This window comes from Anastrepha ludens, chromosome 3, assembly GCF_028408465.1.
Source record: "Anastrepha ludens isolate Willacy chromosome 3, idAnaLude1.1, whole genome shotgun sequence".
In the NCBI taxonomy this organism is placed as follows: domain Eukaryota; kingdom Metazoa; phylum Arthropoda; class Insecta; order Diptera; family Tephritidae; genus Anastrepha; species Anastrepha ludens.
In genome coordinates, this window is record NC_071499.1 from 87,712,754 (window position 1) to 87,728,166 (window position 15,413).

At 35.7% G+C, this 15,413-nt stretch overlaps 1 protein-coding gene across 5 annotated transcripts in view; it reads left to right on the forward strand.

Annotated features, from left to right (window-relative positions):
• Window positions 1-1,479: 1,479 nt before the first annotated feature.
• The window catches only part of LOC128858401 (uncharacterized), a 122,097-nt gene continuing 108,163 nt past the window's right edge, over window positions 1,480-15,413 (forward strand). For 3 of the 5 annotated variants that reach the window (XM_054094652.1, XM_054094654.1, XM_054094658.1), the window contains exon 1: window positions 1,480-2,128. The gene's annotated coding sequence lies outside the window, so the exon portion shown is untranslated. The remainder of the gene's footprint in view (window positions 2,129-15,413) is intronic. The other 2 variants (XM_054094653.1, XM_054094655.1) reach the window with 1 other exon arrangement.

Here is a 15,413-nt window from a genome sequence, read left to right on the forward strand (position 1 = left end):
TTAGACTGGGATATCCTTAAACAATTAATTATAAAAATCATCCATTATAATACAGACTAAAAAAAAGGATAGGGACAAAAACTAAACGAAAGGTGAATTTGAAAGAGCTTCGAAAAAGAAAACGTCACATTCTAATAATTAAATTCCGCAGCAGCTGATATCCCAATCGGAAAGCTTATAACCTTAGCCGCGTTAAAGCATGGCAGTCGAATCGCACTCCATACAACCATAGGACAGACTCCGATTAAGACCCACACCATTAACGAGTGATTATTATTTTTTGAAGCCAGAGTTCCAAACCATCCCCAAACTACCCGCGGCCAGCAGGTCTTTGCAACCCAGTGTGTTCTGAGCGGACTCGAGGTATGCAAGAGCAGATCGCAGGTAGCCGATAGCCAACCTTGTTTTGCATGGAGAAAGCTACGTAAGCGTGCCCGGCGCAGTCAACTCATAAGACATGAACTTCCCTGCAATGTCACAATGGCCTATCACCAATATAAGCTTTGCAGCGTATCATCGATGCGTCCAGCAGGGAAAACAAGCTTTTGCCAGCCAATTTCGATCGCAATATAACAGAATCTAAGGTCTTAATTGCTGCTTGTCTTACGAAATAAATGTTTATCTCGCTAAAGAAATATTTTTGTTTTCTTTTAGTTTTTTAGTAGAAGTTCAATTAGTTTATAGTTAGTAGCAGCTCATTCTTGTGCCTCTAGTCTGTGAAAGTTTTGTAACCATCGACTGACATAAATAAAAAAAGAATATTAAACTAGTAAAAGACGCATCGTCTGCAGCTACCTCCACTCAAAAAACACAGCAATGAGCGAGAAGTCTAAGTTTGCACTTAAAGTAGAGCTTCTTGCAGGGAACTTCTACACCAACGTTTCTATCTAGCCTATATCTAACTGTAGACAGATGCGCAAGGCACTGTTTTCAGATGTTACAGACCACTTCTCCCCGCTTAATCATTGAGAAATCCTCTCTTATTTTTAAAATTTCAGATTATAAAATCTTCCTCTCATCGACCGGGACGGTGCCTTGGTAGTTATTTTTCTAAGAAATGCACTAAATGCGCAGCGTAAACAAACACTAAAACTGAGAATAAATATATACACTTACATACATATAAATGCACACGCTTTATAAATTCCAAAGCGGAAACAAGATGAAACAAAAGAAAAAATCGCGCAGCCCTAAGGTAGGCTAAAGGGAGCATAAGAAGGAGGGTGGCACTCGCAATATATTACATACAAATCAAAATGCTCTCTCAGTTTCACATTTGATACTATCACTCTCGCTCACTAGTAGATTTTCCTCACTCACGTGGAAAATACTGGGAAATGAACGATAGCGCGTCGCAGCATCTCAAAAAAAAAGCATCATTTTTTCACCATAGCTTTTAAATAATGTGCCCACTTGGCTATGGCTGTGGCTATGCTTTCGGCCATCACATTGCTTGCTGTCAGTCTGTCGTGGATTAGCTTGGCGTTCGAAACAAATTTTCTGCAAAAGCGCAAATAATCGTGTGCGCATATATGTGTGCGTGTGTTTGGTGTGTTGTTTTAAAGAAAATACCCAAAGAAATACACAAAGAAACGATTGCAGTTGAAGAGTGTTTGAAACGAAGAAAAAAAATCTCTAAAAACGCAGCTGATTTGTTGCAAGAAAAACCAACAAAAAAAAATATTTATAGAAATAAATGTGCTTCAGAGTAGATTTTCATTGATTCCATTGTGTGTATGCACGTAAACGCGAACCATCTACGTCGAGGTGTCTGTGCATGCTCGTACGTTAATTCGGGTGCGTGTGTTTGTGTGTATGGCGCGGAACGACGCTAAGTGGTTCCATGCACTCGCAATGGTGGCAGCGGCCACTTCGCCTATAGAATTTTAATGTGTTCACTAAATTTTTTAACGGTAATGAAGTAGTGGCGAGGCGGTGGCGGTAGCGGCAATGCTGCTTTAACGAAGATAAAGAAATATAAGTTTGTGTGTGAAATTTGCGAAAAATCGCTGGTGTGAACGACCAGCAAGTGAAGTGGGAGTAGAAGTGTGAAGGAGGAAAGCTGGTGAAGGATCTTACAAAAAGCTTTTAAGCATTTGATTTTTTCTATTTTCATGCTAGAGAAAGGGTATTTTTTTATTTTCTACAATACACACTCACACAATTACGTATGCAACTGTAAATTGAATGCTTCTGAATGAAATCAAGGCTACACGCACGAAACATAACGCGCTCCGACGAATCCTAAATACACAGCGCACCGCTTGCCCTCCTCCTTGCAATGAGCATACATATGGACATATACACTTATACATGCATATGTGTGTGCACATGTACATATGTATGTATTATGTTATTTACAAACCTTTCAATTGTGGCACTCTCAGATATTCAGTTATGTTTATTCGTGTCTTGCAACTTTTAAAAATATCTTTGGAAAGAGTCAGTGCGCACACAAAACTATACGTATCTTTTGATTTTCCCTTCACTGTTTTCAATGTTTTTGGCGAAATTCTTGCTGCTCGCGCTCGCACACTTGCGGGCATATAACGGGTGTTTTTCTTAGATGCATCGAAATATCGAGTGGCGACGACCGCCGTATCCGAATACCAAGCCATTCGACTACCAAGCGTCACAACTACGCGGAAATGCCTAGGTTCGAAAGCCACTATGGGGACAAAATAGCAAAATAATAGATAATGTGTTTTCGCAATTTAACAGACTATGTCAAAACGTACGAGTGAATTTCTGTCATCAAAAATCTCCTCATTAAAAACCATCTGCCGTTCGGAGGTGGGTCTTTACATTTTTGGAAAAACACCAAGACGCACATCACATAGGATATACATAAGTGTCATTTATATACGAGTGTATGAAGAAATTTTAAAAATATTTTCTATTTCTATCAAGCCAGATGCCCCAAAAAAAAAATAAAAAAATTTTTCGCACTTCTGTTCAAATCACTCTAGAAGGTAGCCATATAAAGGATTTCCACCCAAACTAGTTATTGCGTTTATACAAACTTTTTTAATATTTTTTTATTTTTTTTTTCTTTTTTATTAATTAATCATCCATTTGATTTTTGAAAACCGCGTTTAATAAATGAAAGAAAATTGAGTGATGGAAATCTTTATTTTGACCTTTGGGTGCTCTATTGCTTGCTATTAAATATGATTGATGTACGAGGTCATTTATAAAATTTATAAACCGTCCGATAAGATGATTAATTTTGCGCCATTTTGAATATTGCAACAATTTCAAAAAGCCATGAACGATAAGCAAATTTCACAAAGCCTTGAGTCCAGTTTTCGACAGCCGTTATGTAAAATTGTCATGTTTAAAGTGACACTAATCCACAGGCGGTGGCCCTATGTTCCACATTCGAACTCTAGGAAATTATGATGATGCTGAATCCACAGGCGATTCATTTGATGCATTGATGATTTAGTATGGTTTGCATGCCGCGGGCTTTTTTCCCCTACTTTTTCAAAAGTTACCTTCGGCGCTGTGCGCTACAGGTAAATGATTTGCTACTGTTTGGTTCCCCAAGTCAATTCCATTCCCCTACAGAAATGCTACTTAAACAACTCCAGTAAGTTTATTCAATAAGGCATACAGTGCATGAAGCCAAAACTTTATTGGTGCAGCCTTTTGTTCAGCCAGAATTGAGGTGGGCTAGCAGCCACCAAAATTATGTGAACTACCTTTTTCGGGGGTTTTCGCCCGCCAAGTCATTCAGCCATTAGTTGCTCTGCAGGGAGAAATTCAGCCAAACGGATAGTCTTCTGGGTAGCGCCAGCTGCTCGAAACTATTCACAAAATAAATACCAAATAAACCTCGCCAGCTAATAAAGAGAGCACAAGAATTCAGTCTCGAAAAAATACCCGTTATATGTCCATAGAGAATACGCTCGAGCATGTTTTCAGAAGTGCCTTGGTGTAGGTGTGTTTGTGTGCTTGCATATTGTTGCTTACAAATAATTATAAAAACTCATTTACATCATTCTCTTCAACTAAAACAACAACAACACCAACAACACAAGTGCCGTCTGGTTCGTTGCCTCGAACGTGCTGCAAGTTTGTTTTCATGTAATTATTTTTCATTTTTCTTTTTCGGGGGATTTTGGCTGTGTATGCGTCCACTTTCGCTTTAGTTGACAATTCGAAAAGAAATTACGAAAAAAAAACACAAACACACCAATAAAGGGAAAACGAAAACACTTTATAATTTACTGGAAATTCGCCCTTGTAAGAGGAAAATTAACTAAGTTTAATAAGAGGTAGAACAAAAAAACAAAGAAACAACAACAAAAAACTTCCATACATATAAAAACGTGAATAGTCTCCACAAAAAAAAACAAATGCTACTTAAGAGTCGGTCCCGAAAAAATGCAAACGCAGCACAAAAAATTGCAAAAAAATAAAAAAATCACAAAAAATAAAATAAAAGATAATTTCTCATCATAAATTAACAAACTTAGTGGGGAAAATTCGATGCGAAAATGTACGTGTACACTAACAACGACAACATTCGCAGCCGCCACCACTTTTAATCTGTGCCAAAAAGAATGAAAAATTAAATCACCGTCGCATATAACAGCAGACGTTGAAATATTTAGTTCAAGTGCCAGGCGCAAGAATAAAAGCAGAACAAAAATAATGAGATATAGAATGGAAAAAAGGAAAATTTAAAAACCCAAGCAGAAAAAATTATATGTGCACATGCATGTACATACATACATACATACATACATACATTTATAAGTATATATGTTTTTTTAGCTTCAGAAAAGTTAAAAGTTAAAGTTTATTATGGGCTATTCCAAAGAGATAAAAGAAAACGAATATGAGGTTTTTCAAAAGGGATTTAGTAAATATTTTCGCGAATTTATCTCTAACTAGGTAGTATTATTTTTGAACAACAAAGCGAAAAAACGAAAAATAAAAAAATGAAGTATGCCAAAAGTCTGGCTGATAACCACTCAAAACATTTTCCTATTTTTGTTATTATATTCTATGCTATTCAATTTAGTTTTTATAAGATTTCTGGTTTATCTTTTTTTTATTATATTTTAAACGAAAATAGCTGCCTCTCTTGGGACAACTCGTACCGGTTGTGGAGTAGAGAAGTGATGACTACACTTCTGTTTATTTATTGAGCTTCAAAGGAATTAATGTTTAGCCGCATAGCTCGAAAGTGCGCTCTGCTCTTAAGTTCATGGCATCAACTAGATTAACACTCCATCTCCGAGGGTTATAATTCAAGTCTGATAAATAATGCGCAAGCAAATAAAACTTGAGCATATAATGCGGTAAGGTATTTATTAGGCTAAACACTATTACTAGGCAGCATTTATAATTTCCAAGCACATTCTATAGGAATACTCGTATATCGATGGCAATAGGCGATTTGCTTGATCTGCAATAAAATGCTGTAGTATAATATGAAGGAGCATTTATTGGAAAGTATGAGTACAACCTCCATTCGCATGCATGGCTTATTGTAAATGAAGTGGTATGCCATATATTTCATAGTCCATTGTGAATAAATCCTTTAAATTATTCACTACGTAGCCTTCATCACCAGCAATTCATAGAGTCCCAGGTTGGGACATAGGGCAGACAAACACTTAAGAGGATTCAATTATATCTTCTTGATTTTGGAGGCACTGGTTACTAATGCTATTGCAGGAAGGAAGGTAGTGCTTTATCTATTTATTTATTATTAGTCAATAAATATAACAATTTTAACTATCTGAGAAGACATAACATAAGTTACTTAAACCGATTGCATCAAAATAGAGTTAAATAGAAATTGGAAACGAGAAATCCATACAGGGGAATTCCTTTAATTTAGCCAAAGTTATATTTATAGGTTCATTTAGAGTATATAAATATTTGTAATAAGATTTAGCTCTCGGAATGCAAAAGATGCTCACATGCCACAGACCGTATGAAGGAACATTGAAGCTTATTTTTCCAGCTAGCGCAGCCGAGTCAATATGACCTCCTGAAATATAATATTAGCCGCAAAAAACGCCATACCAAAAATGCCCTTCAGCTATTCAGAGCTTTTCTGTTTAAGAACATACATCTGGAGCTGTATGATAGACTAGGTTCAGTAAGTTTCAAAGTCGGATTCCTGAAACTGCTCATCCTATTGGAATGCCAATTTTTCGGAATTTTCGGAGCCTCATTGTAACATTCTTGGGATCCCGGGATTTAGATATGCATTACTGTTACTTAACCATATAATTAATAGTTAATAAATGGATTCTAAATAAAGGGTGATCAGTCTAGGTGTATCCGATATTAAATTGAAGTAAGCGAAAACTCAAACTGATTGGGCATTATTTCAGTGTAGATACGACATTTATTTTATTATATTAAATGTAATCCCTTTTGAATGTTGGCCATAACTGCGCCGCAATTTAGCCATCCTCGTGAATATCTTTAGTAATGTTGGCTTCCAATGTCTCAATCGAAGCTGGTTTATCCACAAAGCATTTAGACTTTAAATACCACCCACAAATAAAAGTCCATAAAGTATACTATCACATGATCTTGGTGGCAGATCCACTGGTCCGACACGAGAGATAAATTGCTCACCGAAACGACGACGCAGAAAATCCATTGTTCCACAGGCGGTTTGGGAAGCAGCACCGTCCTCTTGGAACCAAATATTATGGAGATCACGGGCATTAATTTTCGGCATCAAAAAGTCGTTTATCATGGCGCGGTAACGTTCGCCATTCAATGTTACATTGGCGCCAGCCACGTCTTTGAAGAAATATGGGCCGATGATTCCTCCAGCCCATAGGTCGCACCAAACGGTTATGTTCAATGGATGTAAAGGCTATTCTTGAATGGCTTCGAGTTGCTCTTCAGCCCAAATATTGCAATTTTGCTTATTGGCGTAGCCATTAAGCCAAAAATTGGCCTCATCGCTGAACACCATAAGTTGACCTGAGCACGCGATAAATACTTTTCACAGAGCGTCGATTTTCGTAATACAATTGTACGATTTGTAAACGCTGTTGAGGCGTGAATCTTTCCGTGATGAAATGTCAATGAATGCTAAAAAAATGTATTTAGTTTTACAGTAGTCAAACGTGATTGGTAAAAAAACCCCAATCTCATCATCCTTTGCTTTTTGGTAAATTTTTTACCATTACGCCTCCACAGCTTTACTACTTTTTTAAATTTATTTTTAAAGCCACATGCACCTCTGGTATAAATGATGTAGACAGCCTAACATAACCTGTGTACAAGCAATTTTCAGGAAATAATGCATTCGTGAACATCAGATGCTGTCATTGGATTTCAATATTCACGACCATCCCAATTTATGACCTTTTCCGTGAAACTTAACTCTTAACATATCATACATCCTTTTGACAGCTGCAACACAGAATGTGCCTGAACTTATGTGCCAAGTATGACAGTCTTGGTGTTCATGCAAATGAACTGGATGATTGATTAACAAACTACGAGTCTGCGGGTATACCAATGGAATAAGAGATGGTTATAGATCCAAGTTTGGCAGAGACCGATCAGGAATTTCCGAACAAAACTCACAGAGATAACTAGTGTTGTTTAAAAGTCTGTAGATAAACTAATTTCTTCTCGAATAGGCCGGGAATTGTGTATCAAGCTAAATGCGAATATAAACTCCAGAAGCATTTAATACGGCACTCATCTAGAGTAGCAATACATTGCCACCTCAGGCAAAAACGACAACCAGTCCCCTACCGTGAGCGAGAAGATAACACAGAGCAATTTCCCTTTATCTCTATATCTCTCTTCTCTCTCAGCTCGGCTTTTTTCTGATCCAAGCGACGAAATTTTTAATCGGACGGATCAGGAATGTGCAAACCACAGATTTATCAATCTTCTTAGGCCTTAAATGCTGTGAGAAACTACACATGTTTGAATTCTGAGAAAATAACCCTTGTTCTTAAAGATAACTCAAGTTAAGCAATCAGGCAAAAGAAAGTCAATTATTATCTCTCGGAACAGTATACCATTCACTGAAACGGTTGCGCCAGTATTCACTTTCGAAGAATTCGATTCCATGAAGTGAGGCTGTTCAAACATATTTAATGCTAAATTTTTATTGATTCGCCATTATAACACACAATTGCTAAATTTTATTCGTCATTTCAATTCTGGCTTTACGTTCGTTATTCGTTCAATTTTAAATCACTGTTCACTTGTTTGTACCAATTTTTATCTATCCACAATTATATAGTAGAGAGCGTTTATTAATTAACTTAAAATCTTTGCACTATGAAAGGGTCATCCTTTTTGTTCATGTTCTCCGTTTCACTCTCCATTTGTAAAAATATTTCTAAATTCGTCTTAACATTCCTTCATCGAAGCCTTCGGCATTCTCACAGATTTTTCACGCAATGAACTAAAACTAGTTACGCTTCCAAAGTGTTTTCAATAATCAAAGTACTTATGCATACATTTGAAAAAGTATGATACCAAGTCGCTAGCAAAAACGTTTGCTCTTCTTAATCCAACTTAAAAGAGTTGCGACATTAAAGTATCTTTCAAACGAAATTGGCTTTGTCGACATACTTCTAAAAAGATAAGCAGACACTTGACACCATTACAAAACACTCCAAAACTGAGACTTACTGCCGCAGAACCCTAAAAAGTGGGGTTTTGGAGTTTGTTGTCTGTTCGAATACCGCAGAAAAGATTGCAAGAGAGAACACTTCTGGAATTTTTTCGCAAAGATGCACGCTTAAGAAAGCTACAAATGTAAACTCAATGTACCAGTATAGCACATAAGACGCTTGCAAGAACTCCTACAACTAGGCGTCGTAATTATTCAGATCTATGCGATCACTTGCAATTCACACCAGTATCGGGAGACATTAGGAACAGCTGAAAATCACCCACAATTTACTTTGTAGAATCTGCAGGGATGAAGAATAATCAAAAAATCAAAGCACCTCTGACTCAGGAGAAGGCAATTAATGGGTTTAGATTTTTATGAAGATCTGAGTGACGTGAGTCATGTGGTATCTCAATGGGTTCAATTATGGACTGAATTGTGCCCATTAATTATAATTTTTGCAAATGGTGTCGTACGTCACTCCTATTTAACTCTTGCGAACTAGGCAGCTGCAGTATACAAATAGATCAGCAATGAAGAAGTAGAGGTCAAAATAGAATTTCTATCAATAAAAATCATGTTTTTTATTTCAGCAAGTTAAGTTAAGCAAGTTTCTCAAAAAAAAAATGATTGGTTAATTTTGCGCCTTGTGCAATGCATCCCCTTTTTTATGTAATCGTAGTAGATATATACTATAATATGTATGTATGCACAAATATGAAGGCATGAAACAAATGTATGACGTTGTTTAAGATATTTTGTATAAATTTTATGCGTAGAGGTATTATTTGAGCCTTTAGGTTAAGAAGAACTTTGTTCAAAATTGTTGAAAGCGTATTTTGACTGATGTTTGAACGCCTTCGGTGATATGGTTTTGTTTGTTTGCTCTAAGACGCGTGACTAGTTCAATGCACTTAAGGGGGAAGCCTGGTTAATGAGGTCTAAAAATTGCATCTCTTTGCGATTTTTTTTTTAAGAAAAGGTTAATTTAGCACTGCAAAGTTTTTTCTATCTTTTAATGAATACGTAAAAAGTATAAAAAATGTTTGTACTGGTTAAAATAAGTTGGAAAAAGTGTTTAACATAGAAATTAGTAGAGCGCTGCAACGCTGGAGTTTCCAACTGGCGTACAAGATACAGCTCGTAGTTATTATCTAAAGCAAAAAATTCAAATGGATTTCTAATTATCATGATTTTTTATTCTAGATGAACTAAGAAAACTGAGAGAAATTCCAAAATTTCAACTTTTTGGAGGTTTTAAAGAAAAAAATGCCTTTCTATAAAAAAAAATTCACTTCAACTTGGTATAAAAATCTTGAAAATTCTTTTTTTTTCTATTTTGTTATTAGTTCAAATAGAAGAGAATTCAATACTGAAGGGAACAAGTTATGATTCATTTCAAAAGTTTCATTACGCCAATTCAAAGAAATCATAAAAATGAAAAGTCGAGAAAAGAAGATAATGTTTGTACTACAGCTGTCCGGTCACAGCGTAACTAGCTAACGCTCGCCTACCTTTGGCTTTGTATCTACGGAAATATTGAGAATTAGGCTCTGTAACTTTGTGTGAATATTCTCAAATATATTAGGAATCGCTTAAAACGAACAAAAAAAAATTGATTTTTTTGACCTTATATGACCCTTAAGTTTACCAAGGTAAGTTACGCAGGCAATTATAACAAAAGTGGAGGGGTTTTGTATAAAATCCACTTGTGAATATAAATATTTAAAATAAGTAAATATTTATAGAGTTTCTTACAAAACTTTCTACATAAGAATTGAGAACAACTCTAAAATAAGTATACATATACAGACACATAAAAGGATATCAAAGAGATCTTCATTGTTCAAAGAAAACATGAATAATGAAAAACAAAAAATGTTTAATGAAAACAAATTAAAACTAAATCACAATGGATCAAATAAAGACGTTTCGTCGCATACAAATAAAAAAAAATGAATTTGATTTTATTACAATATGATGTTGATTTTTTGAGCAAGAGGCGGCCTCCTCAATCTTAACGCAAAAACTTTTAAAAATACTTCCTCCATGAACTGCCCAGTACGCAACCTTGGCGAGGCCGAAAGCACACGTATATCTCTTTATTGGCGCTTGCCCGATTTACAAAAAAATCAGTTCACTTTATTTAAGGGAAAAATTTTAGATTCAGCACAAGTGATAACCCTCTTAGAGGGACGCAACTATTATGCGCTATTCAAATATATATCTGATAGTGTTAAACACAGGGACTTGATCCTATACGAATTTTCTTAAATTGGCTACCACGTTTTTGATATTTATATGGCACACAATCTTAAAAATTATTGCCATAATTGTTTTTATTTATTTTCAATTTTGTTCTACCTGTTGTGAAACATTACATAATATTCACTGCATTATAAACATTATAAAATAAATTAAATACTACTACTGCTACTACTACTAAAATATGATTTCGATTCGTCGCTTGTTTTCCGTACATTTTTCTAAAAGTTAAGCCACTATATATATAAAGATGTGCTTCCAAATCAAACCACTCTTGTGGCATCTTACTTCTTAAATATGTTTCCAGGCATTCTCTCTATGCCTGGGGAGAGTTGCTAGAATAGTTAATAAATTATACTTCTTACGCACAGTTCAATGGCTTTAAAAACTGTTTTTGGGTTTTTTTCCAACTTCATTTTGCAAATTATTAATTATTATTCTCTTTTACCAAAAATTTACAATATTTTAAATGAACTACTTAAAAACACCCTTCTAAGCCATCACTATAAAAAATATGACCTGTTGCTTTAAATTTAGTGTTGCATTATCGTCAAGACTCGAGGTATTACCGGGAAAGGGTGCTTAAAAGCCAGGAGCACATCTTGTAAGCTTTGAAAATATAATTTTAAGATTGCGAATAAACTAGAACTGCTTTTCAACCATTTCCCAATAAACCGCAAAACACCCTTCCCCCTTAGTTACGCACATGCGATGGGTTTTAAATTTGCATCTCAACTGAAGAGAACACAACGATGCCACCCACGCTAACTACACCCCTACGATAACTAGCAACGCTTGCAGTTTTTGGACTCAACTGCTAGTGTTCACTAGACAAAACCAATAGAGTAACAACAACAGCCACAGCTATTACGAATCACATATTTTAAGTTCCTAGAATTTAGTCATTACTTTTAGTAAATTTGTAAGTAATTTTTGTAAAGCCTAGAGGTAGAAAATATAATTCGCATAAACCAGTTAGATTTCAACTTGTTCGCTGCTTTTCGGTTTAATTAATTCTCGTAGCGGAATATTTTAAAATTCCAGTTAATTATCGCCTTGGGCCATTTCACATCTGAGAAATTTGGCAAATCAGAGAATGTCAAGCAGGGATAACTCAACTAACTCCAGAGTGATAACATTTCACGCACAAATGCCAAGCTAATAAAAATGATTAAATTTATGTGCTAAATTGTTTTGATAATTAATTTTGGTAGTAAAATGCTGAAAATTTCTTAGCAATAATATAAATTTGGGCCTCTATTTTCATATCGAGTGGAGCCAAGTGTCAAAAATTCTACTCATATTTGGAGTATTTTCTTCCTAAGTAGAGTATTTTCTTCCTACACGCATGCACGTTTTCCCTTTTTTTAGATTTAACTAGCGGACCCTCACCCGCTTCGCTGGGTGAAAGAAAAATATAAATGAAAAGTGTTCTTTGTTTTTTTCTTGTTTCATCATTTAATTCATGCTCGGCCATTATTTTGTGACTTATACGTTTTGGCCTATATCTCGAGACCCTAAACGGTATGAAAAATACTCTATACTATAGGAATCATCAACAGCTTCCATTTGCTACCCATATTGTACAAACACATCCTAGGGTTACCCGGGTCCACGTTTTGGCCTATTTCTCGAGACCCTGGTATCCGATTCTTAAAATTTCAAAACACAAACCTTCTCCACATGTGTCTCTCCAATGTGGCAAAATTTGGTTAAAATCGGTTGAGCCATTCTCCGTAAAGTTCATCACAACGCGAAAAACGGCTGAATTTGTATATATATAGAAGATAAGACACTCTTTCAGCGATATCAATTGATTTGAAATTCGAGTTTAGCTATTCAGTTTTTCGCTGTACCCATTCTAAGGCAGCCACGCTTTGTGAGAACAATTTCATTTACAGAAAGGTGTGACATTTAATGGCTAATATATTTTTTAGTATACAGAATCTTACTTCATGCCGGCTATAAGAAGCGGAAGGGTCTTCTTAGTGCCTACAAAGCTTTGACATTTTTAATTGCTCTAAATTTCAGGTATCCAAACCGGCATTATTCTTGGAAAAACATACAAATATCTTAAGAGCAAACAATTCAGGCGATAAATATGATTTCTTAAAATATTTTAATGCCAGCTTCAATTGAGGATAATGGAAATAACCAATTTAGTGAAAGTTCCATTAATATAGGTTCAGTAGTACCGAAAATACTATATAGCATTTTTGGATGCACAATAGTTCCCGCGAAATTTTATAGCAAATAATTTTGTAGAACATGTCAACCCTTTAGCGACTATTAAAATGCCCTTTTATTCGGACTCTCTGAAAACGGCGCCAAAACGACCTTTTCGTGAGAAAGCTAATGGCTTAAAATATTCCACAAAATTATTCCACGTAAAATTTTACTATACACACCTTATCAACATATTCCGCTCCGATATGTGTTTTAACTCTTTTTTGCATTTATTCTAAAAACACTTAGGCAAAATATTTTAAATTCAAACTGGTCATAGCAATGAAATATAACCAAAGAAGGCAGACTTGACTCTAGGCTTCACGTCTAGGCTTTTTATCCAGAATTGGAATCAATCCGCCCCCAGACAATGACCTCAAAGTGTTTTTAACTTGAAAATAGTCGAACAGACAAACAAGCAAATATTAGTGGACATCTGTTTGGGTATTGGCTATGTGTTAAAACACCAAATGCATATCTATATATACATATAAAGTCATAAACACTAAAAAAAAATGTTAAGCAATGCCAAAATCAATGCTTTGTTGTAATACCTTAAGCTCTGACACTCGGATAAGAATTGCATGTGGAGAGATGACTTTATCGAGTACTTAAAAAAATGTTAAACTGAGAGAGAAGCGCCAAAGTGTCACTCTCCCAGAAAAGTAAAAAGCCAAAAGAAATTCACACAATGAAACACAAAACTGTGGGAACTAGACATCAAATAAAGAGGGTCATTGTGTGTTTTTGGGAATACTTATATTTTTTTCACATAGTTGTCAGCAAATAACGAAGGCTATGCGTAGGTCAACGGCCTAATATATTTTTAATAAAATATTTCGCAAATTGAATAACCATTTCACTTTCTGGGAAAACAAAAACAGAAACATAGCGTTTGAATGAAAATGAGACTAAAGTAGACTAATATATATCAGTTGCTAAATGGAAAATCATGTGCGAGCAAAATTAGTGTTATTCATGAATACTTTTAGAAAACAGCTGATCTACTTTTAAAAGTCACACGACTTTCCTCTTTACGTGGAATAACCCATGTTATGCGAAATAGCGGTGGAAAATCGGCTTATAATTGCATTTACTGGATGACTAAAGTGAAGAAAAATTTAACAAATTACAAAATATACCACAACAGCAAAAACCTGAACGGAAAAATACAAAATAAATTGTCAACTCAAAGTGCTGCCCACGCATTTTAGCTTGGTCAGCAAGTTGTCCACGGGCTCTATTTAGCTGTAAATGAAAACGCTTTCATTGCCCACTACGCCCGACTTCTTCTATACGAGTATTCATCATACACTACGCTCATATTTGCCTTTCACTGCGCTTACAGCCCTAAATAAGTACGTTTACCCACTATTTCCCTTTCCGCCGTTACTCATTTTGCGTTGCTGCCATTCACTCGCTCTACTCCTGTGCTTGCATACATAAATATATTTAACCATCCTTGTTGTCTTCTCCAACCATTGGTTTTTCTCCCACCTCGTGCCTGTCATTGCCATTTTCTTCACTTCCCTACACTACATTCGCCGCACTTTTCACTCTCCTGTGTATTTGCTTTCTCTTGGCTGGCTCACGCTCTGTATATGTATATATTTATGTGTAGGTATTTATGTATGTCTAAATATGTATGTAAACGCTGCCAAACAGCTGGGCCACCATAGCGGATGAGCGATTTTTTTGTGTTGCCTTGCCTTGCCTTGCCTTGACGCGGCTCTCTAATTTGTAAGGCACGCTGCCATTGCCACTGCCGTTGATTTGCGGTCTTGTTGTTGTCGTGGCTGTCGTGGTTGTTGATATTGCGGCCGTTGTTGACGCTGTCATTACTTTGTTGCTGTTGTTGCCTTTAGCGCTTTTGACCCAATGCGTTGCGCTAATAATTTCCTTCAAATATACATTTTTTCTTTTCTTTCACAATTTTTTCCTGCTCTCCTCTTTATATACGTTTTATCGCCACTGTGCACATGCCATTCATTCGTTCGTTCGTTCGTTCACTTTTATTTACATTTACATTATTTTAGTTTTTGTACTTTTATTTTTTATTTATTTTCTTTATTTTTTTTCCTTTATGTGAATGTTGTTTTTATTATGTTTTTAAAGGTCTTCCCCCCGTTTTGAAGGTAAAGCGTTTCACAACACAAAATGCGTGCCTGTGTCAAGCGTGTACCAAATTATGTATGTACAATGACAGCACACATTTGAAGTGAAATTTTATGCATTTATACGCACTACATATGTTTTACGGTTTTGAAACCCAGCCATGCCGCCTTCTACATTC